Below are 16,762 nucleotides of genomic sequence, written 5' to 3'. Positions count from 1 at the left end.
ATGCTGTCCATCTCTTCTTTTTACCTTCTCTGAGAAGGCTGGCAGCTTGTCTGTGATACTTCAGAATCTGAAGTAGCTCTGATAGTCACAGATACTCACTGCCCTACTTCAGGATGATGGACCCAGATGAGCAAACTCTCTTATGAGAGAGGATCACACAGTATTGTGGAAACAGCATGCAGCTGGTGGCCCTGCCTGGGGATGGGGGTTGGAGCTTGATGATCCTTGAGGCCCCTTCCAACCGAAGCCATTCTATGGCTCTTCACTGTGATTTAAATAATGTATTTAAACTGAGTGAAACTGCTTGTGTAGAGAGAAGTTGTGAGGTTTTTCTTTTGTTTTGCTTGAGGTTTTTTTTTTTTTTTTTTTGTGCATTTACTGGCAGGATTAAAAGTATATTTTTAATGTAAGAGGTCTCCTGTTAAATTCCTGGACTGGGCAAGTGGTGATTTTAGCTGTGGTAGCATATTTGCTAGAGCATATCTCAACTGATACATCTGTGCTGCAGTCAGAGCTCTTCTCCTGGGATATCCATGGTGTGCACAGAGGTCTAGGTTTGGTCTTAGCTGTGACCTATTATAACTTTATTTTCAACAAGACTTCCAAATCCATCAGCTAGCATCTTCACTGTTAAACCAAGGTCTAAAAATACCCCAAACTACCCTTGAAATCAAACACAGGCCTCAGATCTTTTTTCTCTCTTTGAGAAAATTAATCTGTTACACAATTTGAAACTCACTATTATATATATGAAACAAAAGTAAATGAAAACAAACAGGATTGCAATATCTAACTTAGGCCTCTGGGATGTTGATGCAATTGAAGATGATTGCTGATTGTCACTGGGTCTGAACCCCTAACCCTGAACTGTGTATAGAAGATTTCTTCTTTATTCTTCATGAAGGTAAGGAGAAATCAAAAGCAGAGCACATGAAGGATGTACACATGCCACCATGCTGAGGGATTCTGCCACCAGCCCTGACTGGTCATAGGGCAAATTCTGTGCAGGTGTTTATTCTGCAGGGACATGATTTATGCTGAATGTAGCACTGTTTGCCAAGACATTGCTGCTCTTGCCTAAAAGCAGCCCTCTGATTTGTCTGTCGGTGTTGTTTGTTGTCAAGCACAAGTTAATTGGTTTAACTGTGGCTGGGTGGATACTCCTTTGGCATTGTCAGAATTCAGTCTACCAGGTGAAATTAGTTATCTTTTAAAGACTCCTGCAATTCTCAATTGCTACTTATATCGTGCCTGACAGTGATCCATCATGGGACTGAGGCCTTCAGACTCTTCTTTCCTTCCTTATTTTTCCCCTCATTTTGCCTGTGCAGTGGTGGTGAACGAAGCTTGCTAATTCATTTGATTCCTGTCGTTTGATTCCTTCTAAATATTTAGCTTCCTTTGACTGTCAGTGCTACTACTGATTCCCACCCAGCACTGACTAGATAGGCACAGCTGTCTTTTTTTATGTTAGGGTTACAGTGAACAGAGAACTTCACTGTAGGTACAATGCAAAATGAACATCTGCAAATTTTTTTGTATTAACTTTTAAAAGAGGCTATTTCTGAAGGCATTATTTCATAATTTATTATTTTTAATATTGCAAGGGAACTGTTAGGTCACAACTTGAACTGATTAAGTACCTGGTGAAGGGTGTGGCTGGCACAGGGAGCACAGGCAGATTGTTTGCAACTGTGATCCCTATGGGACCAGATGGATAGGACTCATAAGAAGGCCAGACACTGAAGGTAGAGCATCTCTTGGATGTAGGCTGCTTCCTGAGAGGAGTGCTGCACAATCAGAAAGCCCCCTCCACTAGTTGGGTGAGTTTAATTCTTTCTTCTGTATATGGCTACCTGTCAATAATTTACCTGATAATTTACTAAGAACCTGTCAGAAGCAATTTTGCTTCTTTGTGAGCAGAACAAATATTAAAAGTGAAGGAAGGATGAAATGCTCTGCTAGCACATTGAATGTAACCACAATGACTGTTGACCGTTTTTCTGGTAAAAATGGTTTGACAGTGACTGTCTACAAAGCACATGGCCTTACCCATCCCAGTGAAATACAACTATGACATGACAGATGTTTGCATTAAATTATCCTGTTGCATTGTACTTCTTAGAATCTGATTATAGCTGTGCTAGTTCAGTATCTTAACACAATCAGTATTCCTCACTCTAAATTCATAGGACCATGGAATGGTTTGCATTGGGAAAGACCCTTAATATCATCTAGTTCCAATGCACTGTTATGGGCAGGGATACCTCCCTCTAAACCAGGTTGCTCAAATTCCATTCAGCCTGGCCTTGGCGCTTCCAGAAAGGGGGTATCCACAACATCTTTGGGCAAATTAGAGTAGAATATTGTCCTTTATTTTTATTTCACGTTGGGAATGGTGATCTTAAATTACTTCATCCTTTTCCTAAAAACAAATGATGTGGTATTACTGACAGTGCAATAAATCCAGTTCAGTACACTGTGCTTGGTTTACCAGAAATAAGCTATGTTGTGTTTATCAATTATATGTTTAATAAAATAAACATTAAAATGAAAACCTGTAGTGAAAGGCACCATGTACTGTGAGAATATCTGATGTGCATATAGTATCAATTAAATGTGATGATAAAACAACTGAAACTGTGGAAACACAAAGATGGGTGAAGCTGTGAGGGAGAGCTTTTCCCTTTTTTCCCTTTTTTTTTCCTACTCCATATTGTTGAAGGCTAAGCAGGCCTTACTGCTGCTTTTGAATTCGATCCTGGCCAGTACAGCATGAATCTTGGGGCAGAAGGGTCATTGAAGGCCCACTGGAGCCTTTTGAACTCTGTCTGCTAGGCAAAAACATCTTTGGGACATATGTGAGCTGCTGGCCCATCAGCTGTGGGGTGATTCCCACGCTGCAGCCCCATTTGGTTACTGATCACCTGCCTGCAGTAGTCCCTGGGCAGGTGGTGACCAGAAGGTGCTATTTCCAAGCACTGAGTTGCCCTCTTGTATCAATGAAAAAGCCCAAGTGCATAATAATTAAACAAATACTACTTCCTTTTTTCTTTCTGAGTAAGATAGGTGTTTTTCTACTCTGATGGGAAGAGTTTCCTTACATTCAAAAAATGAACAAACTGCAGAGAGACATAAAATACTGCAATGTTTTCTTTGATTTTTCTGTCTCATTCTCATTAATTACATGGGGCTGTGAGAAAAAGGGCTCAGAGCTCAAGCTTTGCACAAAATTCATCCAAGGGTGAAGAAAGTAAGATGAATGCTTAGCTTCTCCACCTGCCTCCAAGTGAATGCTGTTCTGAGGGCTCTGAGTGCTTCCGTCTCTGCCCACACAATTTAGGTGTTACTCTTCATAAAGAAAAAAAAACAAAAAAAAACACTAAAATGATCACTTGAAGGGGAAAGAATACATCTCAGGGAAACACTGGGTTGTAAGTATATATAAAAACCCTCTAGCATTAGGTGGGAATGTTGTTGGCCCTGCATGTGGCAGGAGGGTTGGAGATTCATGATCCTTGAGGTCCCTTCCAACCCTGGCCATTCTGTGATTCTGTGAACCCTGTTGCCTTCATTTGGGTGAGCTGGGCACGGGTGTGCCATGGGATGGTGCTGGCAGAGATTTGAGGCACTTGGTAGAGCTCTACTCCAGGCAAAGGAGATAAAAGCTGTGTTTGGCAGTGAAACAGCCAGGGAAAAAACAACTGAAACAAAAAAGTGGAGATGTGAAGTTTTTCTGCACTTACCTGCACTGTTATGCCAGCACGTGGCTAGCAGTTAGTTAAATGACGAAGGCTGGACTTGTTTTACCTCAGTCATGAAGCTGACTGTGGAATTCAATTGCTAGCAGTGTTTGAATGGACAACTTTTGCTTGGACAGAGGGAAAACAAGCAGTGATCACTAGGATAGCAATGCTCCAGTGGTTCCCAATAGCACCCACGCATGAGCACCTGTATGCATGAGAGATCTCTCGTTTCCTCTGGAGAGGATGCATGCAGTGGGGCTTTTCTGGCCTCGGCTTCCAGCATTGTTGCATCTGGTCATTTTTGGGTGTTTGTTTTGCTCATCTTAGTGTTGCTTGCACACCTTCGGGAAGGGGAGCAGGGAGCTGAGATCAGATATCTGCACTTTTAACTCTGATCTTGTTCAGTGTGTATTTAGGCCTTCTAAAGCCCTTTTGCATTAGTTACTTCTGGTCTGAGCGGACCTTTACTCTTGTGTCAGCACAAAGGGTTGAGGTGCAGAGCTTTCTATGGCAAAAAGCTCTTGCTGGGTCTGAGCAAAATCTCAGCTTTTCCAGGAGCATAGCAACACAAAAGATTTAAGGGGGGAAATTGTTAAAAGGGAAGCCCTTTTCTCTTTGGCTTGAATGCAGTGGGAGATTAAAACTTTCATTTGAGATTTTGCTGTATTCATAGTAGGGAGGCCATGAATAGGTCTAAGTCAGAGCCCACAGTGGTTGTGGTGTGCCCTTTTATTCTCTGGCACATCTTCAGACACAGGTTGTTTTGCACTTGAAAGAGGTGAAAGAGGGGAATGTGGGGTTTTGACAGCTGATATTGGCCTCTGAGCTCTTGATGGGGATTTTCTAATTAACCCCAAGGGCCCATCAGGTGGTCAAAATTGAGTGATTTCTATCAGAAAGGGCAAGAAGTTGTAACTTTTAATTTTTTTATTTTAGTCAAAGACACTGAGAATGGTTATTAATGTTGTATACATGATGAAACCAATTATATCTCAAAACCAATTATGTTTCTGAAGAAGTAAAAGTTTAGAGCCTGAATACCCCTAAAGCTCAAAATCTGTTTCCTGGCTTTAAAAATCTTTTGGGCTTTGTCTAATCATAATAACTAATAATTAAAGCAGACGTCTTTAATTCTGACATCCTTCCTCCAAATCTGGGATAATCTGGGTTGCACACTGCTGCTCTGTCCTCTAATGCTTACTGGGGAGCTTTACTGCATGAATGCAGCTGGCAAAGCTCACCAGACAAGTGGTAACACAAAAAGATTGTGCACAAACCTTGCTGAAGTTACCTCTCGTGTCTTAAAAGGTGGTGAGTGAGCAAACTTGCATCTGTGTGCTGGCACTGCAAGTCAATGATGTTATCTGGACTCCTGAATGTGACATGCAGGGTGGGGTTTGAGGAGCTAGAATAAATCTGTGGCACCTATGTGCTCGGGGAAGCTAACATTAGTTTTGAAACACACTAGAGCTGAGAGAAGAAAATAGGATTTAAGCACTGTAATACAGGATTTGGTGTAGATAAATGGGGCAGATAGATTAGGCTTAGGACCCGGCATAGAACATGAGTAACTTGTCCAAGACTGCATTGATTTGCTTTTTTCCCCTATTTGGAGTGTTGGGGATTTTTAAGAGGAAAAAGGGGTCAGCAAAGGAGAAGATAAAAAGGCATAAGTTATGTGAAGGAGGGTGAGGAAGATCCTGGTCAATTAATTAACTGGAACTAACAACAAATGTAGCTGGAGCAGGCCGTGTTCCGTTGGTTGCCTCAAGCAAACCACAGCTCTGTCCTGCACTGCAAAGCAAGGATGATGATGACGAAGCAGGGAATGTGTTCCTTCTCCTTGTGATGGATCGTATGGGATGTACCTGTCTCATCTGTGTTCTCGTCAACCTGCAGGACTGCCTCTACCACTACCCCACATCAGCCAGGCCCAAATTTCAGAAGTTTTGAAATTTAGTTGAATCAGCATCCTGGGGAAATTGAGGCCTTGTGCTGGACAGGAACGCAGGTAAGCAAGGAAAAAGTGAGATTATGAAGCTGGGGATATAATTGGTTTCATCATGTGTACAACATTACCTCAGCAGTAAACTCACCAGCATACCCTTAAAAAGAGTAAGGTGATGGGGAAAGCAAATAGAAAATGGAAATGGGAAAAATTAAAGATTGCAGAAGCAGACCAAATATTTCAAAACTTAAAATTGAGCAAAACATACTTCTGCTTGCATTTGGCCATGAAATGTTTGGTAGAGGTCCCTAATTGTTCTTCTGGAGTTCAGTAAGTGTATTGTGAGAGAACAGATCAGAAAGCTGTGGGAATAGAGCTGTTTCTGGGTTTATCTAATGCCTGGAAGCTAGTATAGGTATAGTTTAATTTCATGAAGTGAAAGATGGGCTCTTCTGCTTTTACAGAACTGCAGTTATGCTTGTATTATGGGTGAAACTGTAACTCAAAAGCCTGATATTGCACAGAAAGACAATCTAATTTGTCTGTTAAGACTCAGAATCAGTCTGTAAAACTTGATGATCAATTTGTAAATCTTAACAATTAAAACAGATAATAAACTGCAAGAAAATAAACATGGTACTGCAAAATGTATTCAGTGTGAGCTCTCCAAAGAGTTCAGATCATGTTAAAGTGTTTAATGGAGATTTTGGATGTTTGGATAACATCTGCCTAAATGTTATTTAATGGTCCTAAGAATGTGAATGAATAGACTGGGATCAGGAGTTTTAGCTGGGGCTTATTCTAGGGAACCTGATGATATACAGACATGTATCCATCTCCAATGAAGTTCAGTCACTTGTATTATTTCTTGCCTAAAACATGCTGGAAGCAGACTGGTTTTCTTCCCTCCAGCCCTGGTCAGCATTGCAGTATGGGTGAACAAGACATTCATCTTGCTGACACATTTTCTTTCAGCTGTTGCTGTGACAAATTGTTTTTGCTATAGCTAAGCTGAAGGACTGTAGAGTTGCTCAGAGCAACTGCTGTATTCTGGGGGTTGTTCATACCACATTTTAATTTTTTTATTTTTTTATTTTTATTTTTTATTTTTATTTTTATTTTTATTTTTTGTGGGCAGGTTTAAATGAAACTCAAAGCGAGTGTTACAGGGCACTTTGGGCCACAGGGGATCTTACTCAGAAAGAGCTTCCTCTAAAGGGACAAAGAAGTGCAAGGTGGATCTTGAGGCTCAGGAATATCTAAAACCAGCCAAGTTTTGCAGCAGCATTAAGCATGCTGACTTGTGCCGGACTGTATAAGAAAGGAATGCTTCTTCTCGTGGGGAGGATTTGGCTCCTAAAATGAAACCCCACTCCCAGTGCCTGTCAATAATACACATTGTTTAGGAACTGGTCCCTGTTTTTTATGGACTCTCCTGGGCTCTTCCACGATCGATTGCTTCAGATTATGATATCAAATTTCATACATTTTGACGGGTGGAGAAAATAATTCTACTGTGATGCTGATGCTATGTGATATTAAAGACATCCACATGCTTGCTCTTCTCATGCTTAAGAAATGCAGAATACCATACATCTGCTAGGTATGACTTACTGTGGAAGGGTGATCATCTTGAATCAACAAGAGCTTGCCAAGGCACTCTGCATAAATGTTTATGGTTGCTTTCTTGTTGCTGGTTCTGTAACTTGGTCCTCTGCCAACTGAATTACCTTGTCATTTGTGCTAGTCTTAATTCAGTTTTTATTGAGTAATCTGCAAGGAGAAACATCTATTGGCTCTAAGAATAACAGCACAGAATGAAAAAGGAAAGCTTGTCTTCCAGGAAGCAGTTATTACTAGTTCTCTTTCATCTCTCAGTGAATTTGGATGAAGTCACAGACTTGAACACTTGAATATGTTGTGGCTAATTGGCAGCAATTAGTGGGAATCGTTTCCCACACACAGATTTGTAAACTGCTTTTGGATCAAACCAGGGAGAACTGAGGCACTTCCTATCTCTAATTCCTCTTCCTTCCTGACAGACCAAAGGGACCTACCTCATCCAGATTTCCATTTCTAGGCACCTGCTGTGCATCTTTCCATGCATCTTGCAAAACGCAAAGAGCTGAGAAATAAGGAATTTTACAGAGATGCCAAAAAGGGGATTTGGAAATGGAAAACCTTCCTGTTACATTTCCATATTGTTAAAATTTTAAGTAGGGGTGGAATCAAAATGCAAAGGATGTCTGCCTAATGGTTTAATGAGCAGAAGTTATAAGGGTGTTTGGCTGCTCCATGAAGGTTGTCATGCACTAGCTTTGCATGGGGATAAATTAATGCAGCCTCATACGATGTCACATGGAGCAGAAAGACTTTGTGCTTGGTTCTGAACAGTGTGAGTACAGTCAGAAATGTAACAACATCTGCTCCAGAAGCCTTTGGGAGGAAAATAGTTTTGATTTATTCTCAGATCACAGGGCAGATGGGGAGTGTTTGTGTCTAGTTCTGCTAATATTATATGTTGTCAGCTCTTCCTTTTTCTGGCACTCTGTATACAGGAATTTTCAGTGTTCCTGAATTAATATAGGACTCATAGATCCAGCCGTTAATAACTAAAACTTCTCACAAATGAAGCTTCATCCTATAGCTTCTGCTGAGACACAGCAGCGCAGCAAACCAGGAAAATAAACGCACACATTTGATGTGCTGTATATGCAGAATGGCAGCTCTGCATGTGGACTTAAGGGAGTATAACGGATCGATCTTCGGGATAAAACACTGGTCTCAAACTTGGAAAACTAAGTTTCTAATCACAAACCCTTGCTTTTTGAGCCAAGCAGCCACCAGAGGGCAACATGCTCTCAGCTCACCAGGACAGCGATGGTAAGCGGGAAGTCGGGGTGTGAAAATACAACTCGCGATTCCTGCAGCGTTTTTGCACGTCGGTTTGTGTCTCGCTCGTGTGCTGTGACATTCTTCTATCTGGCATTTGCTTGGCATTCTGTGGTTACCTAATGCCAGTGCCTGAAGGCAGTAGCTCCTCCCTGTGCTATGTGACAATGTCTTGTTCCTGCTTTTTGCAAAGATATATATATATATATTTGCAAATATAATTATTTGCAATATAATCTTACAAAGGTTATATGAGGCTTTGGTTTCTGGAGAGGTGTTGTTGCTCTTCGTAGTTTTATGGTAGATCTTGAGAGCTAGTGTCCGTCTGCTTCTGTAGCCATCTACATGTGTATGACTCTCAGCTTTTCCAAAACAGCCCCGGTCCTCAGTCCTGTATAGAAGAGCATCAAGAGGTGATCTTTACCTCCTAGAGACTAAAATGTGAGCAAAAACTCTTAGAATTTTAGGATGAGCTGTATGGTGATGGCTGCTGGAACATGAGCTCTCTGTGCATCTTTGCCTGGCCAGGAAGCTGAGGAATTTATCCCTAACAGGAAAACCTCTGGGTGCACCTGAGTTAGGTTACTGATCCCAGAGAGGAGACAAATTTGTGGGGAGCTTCTGTCTGGGGCCTGTGCCTGCAGGCTGAACAAAAAGCATGCTTGTAACAAATGAAGGGCTGCCTTGAAAAAAAACTGAGCTCTGGGTTTGTGTCAGCCTGCAGGAGCTAAACTCATAGGGAAGCCGGTAACTGTGCATTTACTTTCACGTCAATGAACATGGTCTTCAGCTCTGGTGACAGAAAGCCTTGCTTTCAAGTCCCCCAGAGAAGCCAAGTGGTGGCAGTTTTGCATTTAACTGTGTTTTCATCAGTTCCCTAGGGTCTGGGACAGATCTCCCATACTGTGCTTCTCCATCCTGAATGCTTGTACCTCTAAGGCGTGGGTGGAATACGTAAAAGGTAACAGCATATTGTCTGCTTGGAAAAAGAGACATCTACAAGACACAGAAGCTTAAAATGCATGTGAGTGAAAAATTAGGTGTAAGCAACTATAAATTATTATCGAGATTTCAAAGAAAGAGGCAGAAGCATTTCCAGTTGTCAATCTGATTTAGAACGCAGTTTGGAAGCTTAGTATCTGATCACTTTTGCATTTCCACCAGTGTTCAGATTCTTTGGACCACTGCTGGAATCTTTCAGGAGTGCTTGGGCTCTGAGGATCTCTGAGCCACCCGAGAGGCCTGTGCTAGGTCCTGGGATCTCTGAAATAGAGAGACCCTGTTACCCATACTACTCTTCTTTTTTTTTTTTTTTTTTTTTTTTTTAGCGAAGATCAGCTCAGCTCCAAATGCAGCACTGCTCCCTTGAGTACAGCCCCTGAGTGTTTATTTATCGATGCTACAGATACAGCTTTTGTCAGTGCTGAGTTGTGCATTACATGGATTCTATAAGAACCTTCAATGCAGCTTTGAATAGGGCCAGCTCTTCCTTATATGCACACAACTCCAAGATTCACCTATAAACTGTGTATGCACATTTGAGGCATTAGCATTGGGTTTAGAAAGGAAGGCAAAGACAGTTGTCTTCCATATTTGTAGAGCTTAGCATAGGCTCACTTGTGTCAAGTTTTAAAGGTGAATCTCAACCAAACAGGACAGTGCAAAGCATTAATAAACTTAATACAGGATCTCTTCATATCTTAATTATTTGTGTGACTGTTTCCCTTTGACCTTTCTCCATAGGCATCTGTTTGATGTATTCATGCGAAGATGTTTTGCACAGAGGGAGGAAAAAATGTTCACCTGTTCAAAAAGCTGCCACCAGGATGCAGATACAAGCAAAGATTCTTTCTCTCATCGCCGTATTATTTTCCTGAACACACTGTAATTTCATCAATTTTCCATGCTTATGGTCATGAATGCTTGACATTACCATGTCTTTGCGTTAACAAAAAAGAAATTTCATGGCTTAAGTTTTCACTAGAAGAACAGGGAAAGCGTGAAAAGCCAGCCAAATTGCAGAGCGCTGCACTATCCTTTGTTCAACAGCAAGATTTTCTTGTGGGGAAATTTGTATTGTTTGTTTATTAATTAAAAGTTTACAAGAAACCAGGAATCATAAATGTTTCCTCTGTTTTAACAGTATACTGCTTTGCATCTGAAGGACCATTTATTAGACTTCAGGTATTAATGGAATGAAATATATAGTTAATAAACTATATATCTTTTCTTTGGGTATTTGAGAAAATAGGTAAATATTTGCAGAGCTAGCTCATCTGCCATTTTGAATGAATGCAGTGCTGTTTGTCAGTACTAGGTAGAGATATGACTCAAAATATTTCTAGGTTGGTAGTTGTTTTTCTTTTCAGTACTTTAACTGAACAGTTTGCAAAAGTAATGCTAACGAACAAGCCGGAAGGTTTGGATAATAGAATGTCCTTAACTTGGAAACTCTGACCAGGCAGATGTGGCCAGGACCTGAAACCAGAATAAGCTGCAGGACATTTCTGAGCAATCTCAGAGAACTTGTGACTTGCTGTAACCAGAAACTTGAGCTACTTTTTTCATGTCTGATAACTATTTCAGCTATGAGAAACAACAGTTAATGTAATATGAAAAGGCTTAGGCTGGGGAGTCCATAGATGTAATCATTGTTTTCAGCTTCCAGTTGATGTTCTAGCTGCTGCACCACTGTTCCCATTTGCACTCTCCCATCAACCCAACAGGCCAAGCAAGAAACATATGATAACATTAAGTGTTGTGATCAGAAATTTTATTTTCTGTGTACAAGGTTAACCGTGAAATTCTTGTAGCTATTTGTTAAAAGGATGCACTTCACTGAGCAGGGAAGGAAGAAATGGTATCTGGCTTTTTTGAAGCAATAATGTTGGCCCAGCAAGTGCGAGAGATAGACTGTTGCTTCATTTGCTGGTGGACAGATAAGTATTTCTTCCCATGGAGCACCTTCAGTTGAGACTGGAACAAAAGAAGTTGGCAGAGAGTCCAACTCTGCTAGTCTACACCATCAAGTAACTTTACCCAAGTCAGCAGTTACTAAAGTATGGAGCTGGAATCAGCAGAAGCGTCACAGGAGCTAACATATGTGTCCTAAGGGAGGACTTGAGCTACCAAATTACATAGTAGTTTCACTCTCCATGAAAATGAAGTTATATCAGAGTCCCATATTCATTTCTCTAGTTGGACAGCCAGGCCTTGATTCATATGCTGTTTCCTTTCTGTCAGTATTATTTCAGCACACTGCAAAAATGTTAATGGAAAACATAAGCTGCCCAGACAGCTACTCTTTTGCTTTACTAATAATAACGTCGCCAAATAATATCAGGCATGCTAGGAAGAGTGAACTCTGACAGATGGCTGTATATACCACCAGTAGCTCTTTCCATCTTTTGCTTTCCAAGACTTATTTCTTAAAATTTGAATGACTACTATTTCCTTTCAGTGTATTATAGCCAGATTTACATTTGTCCTGTATGTTTGTATGTTGCTGTTTTTCATAGGACTTAATGGATGAGAAGGAAGATGTCTAAGATCAACAAGTGGGAACACTGTAAATGCTTTGTAAATGTTTACTGTAATGCCAAGCAAACATGCTTTTATCATCTACTGGATTTATTATACATGTGAATTATTCTCAGAGCTTGTGTAAGTTGTTGGTGGCCCTTGAGAATGGAACATGTTGTGCAGTGGGGCAGTGGTGTTGGCACTGAGTGCTGTGGATAACACATGGCCCAACTTCTGTTGTGATCAAACTATAGAAACTAGGTAACATGAAACCAGGTTAAAAAGCCTTAACTGGGAAGACCTTGTGGCCCTCCCAACCCCCTGCCATGGGCTGGGTGCCCCCACAAGATCAAATTGCCCAGGGCCCCATCCATCCTGGCCTTGGTATCCCCAGGGATGGGGCACAGTTTTTCTGGGCAGACAGTGCCCTCTGAGTGAAGATAATACAATTCTTCACAAAGACAATGAGTGGGAGGTAACAAAAAGTACAATCCCTTCTAAAATAGCAGGCTTGAATTGATAAGGCATATATTAGAAACTAGCCAAAAATCCAAGAAACAAACAAAACAAAAAAGTCAACTACACTCCTGTCTCCTTAATTACTGTTTTCCAGTAATTAAGACTTCATCTTTCTTAACTCCCTAATAGTATCTATAAAAATATGTAAGGTACTGCTCAAAAGTCATTATGATGTGGTAAAGAAATACACTGGCTTACAACATCACTCATTTAAAAAGGCATTGGAGTATTTTTTGAAAGTAACTGCCTTGTGATTCTCTGACTTACAGTTAGTAAGCACTGTTTGCTGTACTAGCTGAGACGCTGACTTCAGCAGCACAGTCATATTCTAAATCAGTATCCACATAAAGAGAAGCTGCTAACAAAGTGCAGCTAAACAAAAACCAAACAAACAAAAGAAACACACCAAAAAACCCCAGGGATTTTAAATTTAGCAAGGAAAAGGGAAACTTTCTGGGAAAGCAGGTTCCACCTGTTAGGAGATTGTATCAGTCAGATTTCTGGCACTGGCAAATTGCTCCTTACTACAGAGAGCACTTGCTCCACTTCCCACGTGCAGTGCAGAAACATTTTTAATTCAAATGTTCACAGGGTGAATTCTGCTTATCCTTATTTAGTAGGATGTATAGTGTAGCTGCTTAAGTTTTCTGGTTTTAATTATGAAGCTTTCTCTTCATAATTTCATATTTTGTTTAGTATATTCCCTTTTTTTATTCTGTAGCACGGGCTGAATCATAATATACCTTCTTTTTCATGGAAAAATGTTAGTTTCTTATTTTCAAGGGCACTTTCAATTTCTGCAGCTGAAACATTAGGTGACCTGCTTATACTTGTGTGCACTATTTTATGTAAAATGATTTTTGCAACTTCTATGAAGCAGGTGGTTCATATACTGTTTTTTTGGGGTTTTTTGGGGTTTTTTTTGCCCTGGTTATAACTGTTCCTTACTCATTTACAACAACTTGAAGTAAGAACTGGATTTAGAATAGAATTTCCCTGTTGATAATTCCATATTCCTTTGCATAAATTAGAGACACTTGCTGACTATCAGCTTCCTCTTTGTTGCCTTTGTTTCCTTCTCCTTTCATTTTATGTATTATCCTTGTACTTCATGAAAGTCCAGCACATCAAAGCTGCAAGGAAGATGGCTCATTGCTGCAAAGTGGCTTGGGCAGCCCTTTCTCCTGATGGCAGAATTGCCTCAGCCCTGTTTGGGAAACGTGAATGGATTTTTACTTATGAAAAGTACCTTTGTGGTAATTTAGCTTTCAAACACTGTATGAATGAACTCTGTATAAAAGCTTTCCAGAACTAAATGTCTAATCAACAACTGTATGAAGTCTCTCAGACTGTATAATTTTCAAAGCAGATTCCCTTCACAGCAGTAACTATTGCAGCAAGCTCATCTGAGTAAGAGTTTCCAGCAAATTTATTTGTGAAGGCTGTAGTATATTCTAATTGCTATAATGATGTATTTGTTCTCCCACTGATGACTGCTGAGTACCCCAGGTTGAATGAATAATGCTGTAATAATCAGCTTGCATGTTGATGATGGTTTTTTTTTTTGTTTTTTTTTTTCTCTCAGTTATAATGAGATTAGATGCAAAGAAGCAAAACCTGCCTCATGTTTGGAAGAGTATGGAAATATACTCGGAGACAATAGGAGATGGGTGGAAATGCAACTAGGCTCTGGTTGTCTCTGCTGCACTCTGAGTAGTATCTCAGTATTCCACTTATTCTGAAAGGTACACTGCACTTGCTACCAAGGCAATTGTGGGTTAGCATCTCTGAGACACTGAAAGGATGTGAAGTTCTGTACATTTCACTATAGCAGAATCTGTGTGCTAACGAGTTTAGCCAGCATGAATGGCAATGAGTTATGCTGCTAGCTTTGGGGAAAAACAAAACATATTTATACTCATCTGCTTGTGCTTCCTAACAATTCATTAGCGACTGACAATTATAGCAGTCTGATGTGCTTGTTGTACCAGCAGAAATCAAATCAACCTGACTGAGCCATCTGTAACCATAGCTGTAAGGCTGAGACATTTGATTGCATATATTGGAATGAAATTAGCTCAGCCTATGGCTAGAAAATTACAGGATGGGGATGGAAGTTTACTGTGTAATTAGTTAATATTTCATCCACGGGTCTTATCAAGCTCTGAGACAGGCATATCTGTTGTAATTATATTTTACATCAGTAATGTGGCCTGTTAATGAAATGTGTCACTACGCTACTTTTAGGATACATTTCATTAATGCAAAACACTTTTGTTGTATGCTTTACATTTGGAAACAGATTTAAGTATTAAGTGGCTAAAGTCTGCGGCCAGGGAATCCTTTCCGAATTTGTAACACTGACCAGAACAGACCGCATTACACTCTCCAAATGGTGCATTTTTGCATTTGAATGTCTGAATTATCCTGGTTTCTTAGAGACGACCACAACACCAACATCTTAAATCCTCAAAATATTGTCCGCTTCATTGAATGCTCGTGATCTAAGCATATGTGTAATTATTCTGTAATTCTCCCCAAAATGTGATTCCTTGGAAATGCATACTAGATTTCCCCTATTGTAGCTGCAATGACTATTTCTTTGTGCCCGTTTCTTTAAATACGGTCACAAGGAAGTCTGTGTGCTTTGGTGCACCGCATGTGTAATGATGATTTTTTTTTCCACCCACTTCTACTACGCCCATCAGGAGGGGAAAAAACAAAAACATTCTTCACTCGTTTCAGGGTACAGACCAAGGTCACAAAAAGACCATTTAAAATAGTATACATACAACAGTAATCTTTCTGAGAAGAAACAGGCCTAATGCCACTTACAATGGACTTACAGCTAAGCAGGGATATAAAATCAGAATTTGCAATAGCTACGGAACCTGGTTGTGATAACATATGCACGTGCATGCTTCGAAAGAGAGCAGAGGGGAATCCTGTCTACATTGAGTAGATACAGCGCACGTTATGCAAAAGAGAAGATTTTTTCTTTCCAAATACGTAAGCTCTTGGGAGGAAAAAGCCTCATTTATTTGTTGGAAGAAATCAGTTTTGTTCATTTTGTGAAAATACAGCTTATTCAGTAATGCAGACAAAACATATATGCCTTTTTACTGTACTTACACATTCTTTTCATTCAGGAGGAAAGTTCTTTTGCAACACGAGTCTGCCAGGTGCTAGGGGTGCAGAGGCAGAGATTTTTTCTTATTCTTCCAGTCCATGGATGTCTCTATTGGACTGGTTATATGAGGGTTGTACAGAAGATCTGTATTCTAAGACTTCTGTAGTATTTTCTATTCATGTCTTCCACTTAAAAAACACTGATCAGATCTTTAGAAAACCTGGTAATTAATTCTTCAATTCAAAGCAATATTGGAGAAAAACCAAAGGTGAGAAGAGCTGAAAGAAATGCTTTGCTAAATTAAATTAAGTTCTGAAAATCGCTCTGCTTTTTTGAGCTTTGTTTCTAGATTAACATTTGCTGTTAAATTCTTCTCTCCCACAAAACAGATTCATAATCTTTCATGAGAATTGCCTATTCTCTTTTTTACTTCTGCAAGAGAGAAACATTATGGACGTCATTTTCCTGACTATTTAGAGTTAAAGCTGCTCTTCAAAGGTGTAAATATATATAATTTACATTTACATATATGATGGAAGGAAACCAAAGGATTTCTTGAGGGTAATTTATGAAATAATACTTGCTAAGTTATCAAAGCTGACTGAGAGATTGTTTGGGATAAATGCTACAAAATCTTCTGCAGTGAGAAAGGTCAAGAGAACAAAGATCTGAGTTGAGTAAAACAGTTTTTGTTGGGGGGGGAAAAAAAAAAAGCACTGTGGTACATGCAAAGAAATTCACACATTAAGGAGAAATCAGACCTGTGTGGAGTAGTTACTGCATGGATTCAGTGTGTGTATAAGCTCCTTAGTGTGGTGAGTGTTGTGAACTGTGCTACTACATCTCTTTATCAGTTAGAGTATATCATTTTAGTGTGTTGATTTTTGTTGTTGTTGACGCTTACTGCTTAGCTTGCATAGAACTTGGTCAAGAGACACAGTTACAGCTTAGGAATTGCCAAAGATGCCAAAATAGGTTCTGGATATAGCTGTGTTCTGTGTTTGT

General features: G+C 40.0%; 1 long non-coding RNA gene across 1 annotated transcript in view; it reads left to right on the top strand.

The window, feature by feature from the left end:
- The first annotated feature begins 1,736 nt into the window (after window positions 1–1,736).
- Window positions 1,737–16,762, top strand: part of LOC149917665 (uncharacterized) — a 39,851-nt gene continuing 24,825 nt past the window's right edge. Inside the window, exons 1-2 of the long non-coding RNA XR_016467224.1 lie at window positions 1,737–1,823; window positions 5,646–5,757. This is a non-coding gene — a long non-coding RNA (uncharacterized LOC149917665). The remainder of the gene's footprint in view (window positions 1,824–5,645; window positions 5,758–16,762) is intronic.

This window comes from Phasianus colchicus, chromosome 5, assembly GCF_987193195.1.
Source record: "Phasianus colchicus chromosome 5, bPhaCol1.hap1.1, whole genome shotgun sequence".
Taxonomy (NCBI): Eukaryota; Metazoa; Chordata; class Aves; order Galliformes; family Phasianidae; genus Phasianus; species Phasianus colchicus.
This window is presented reverse-complemented; position numbering and strand designations above follow the sequence as displayed.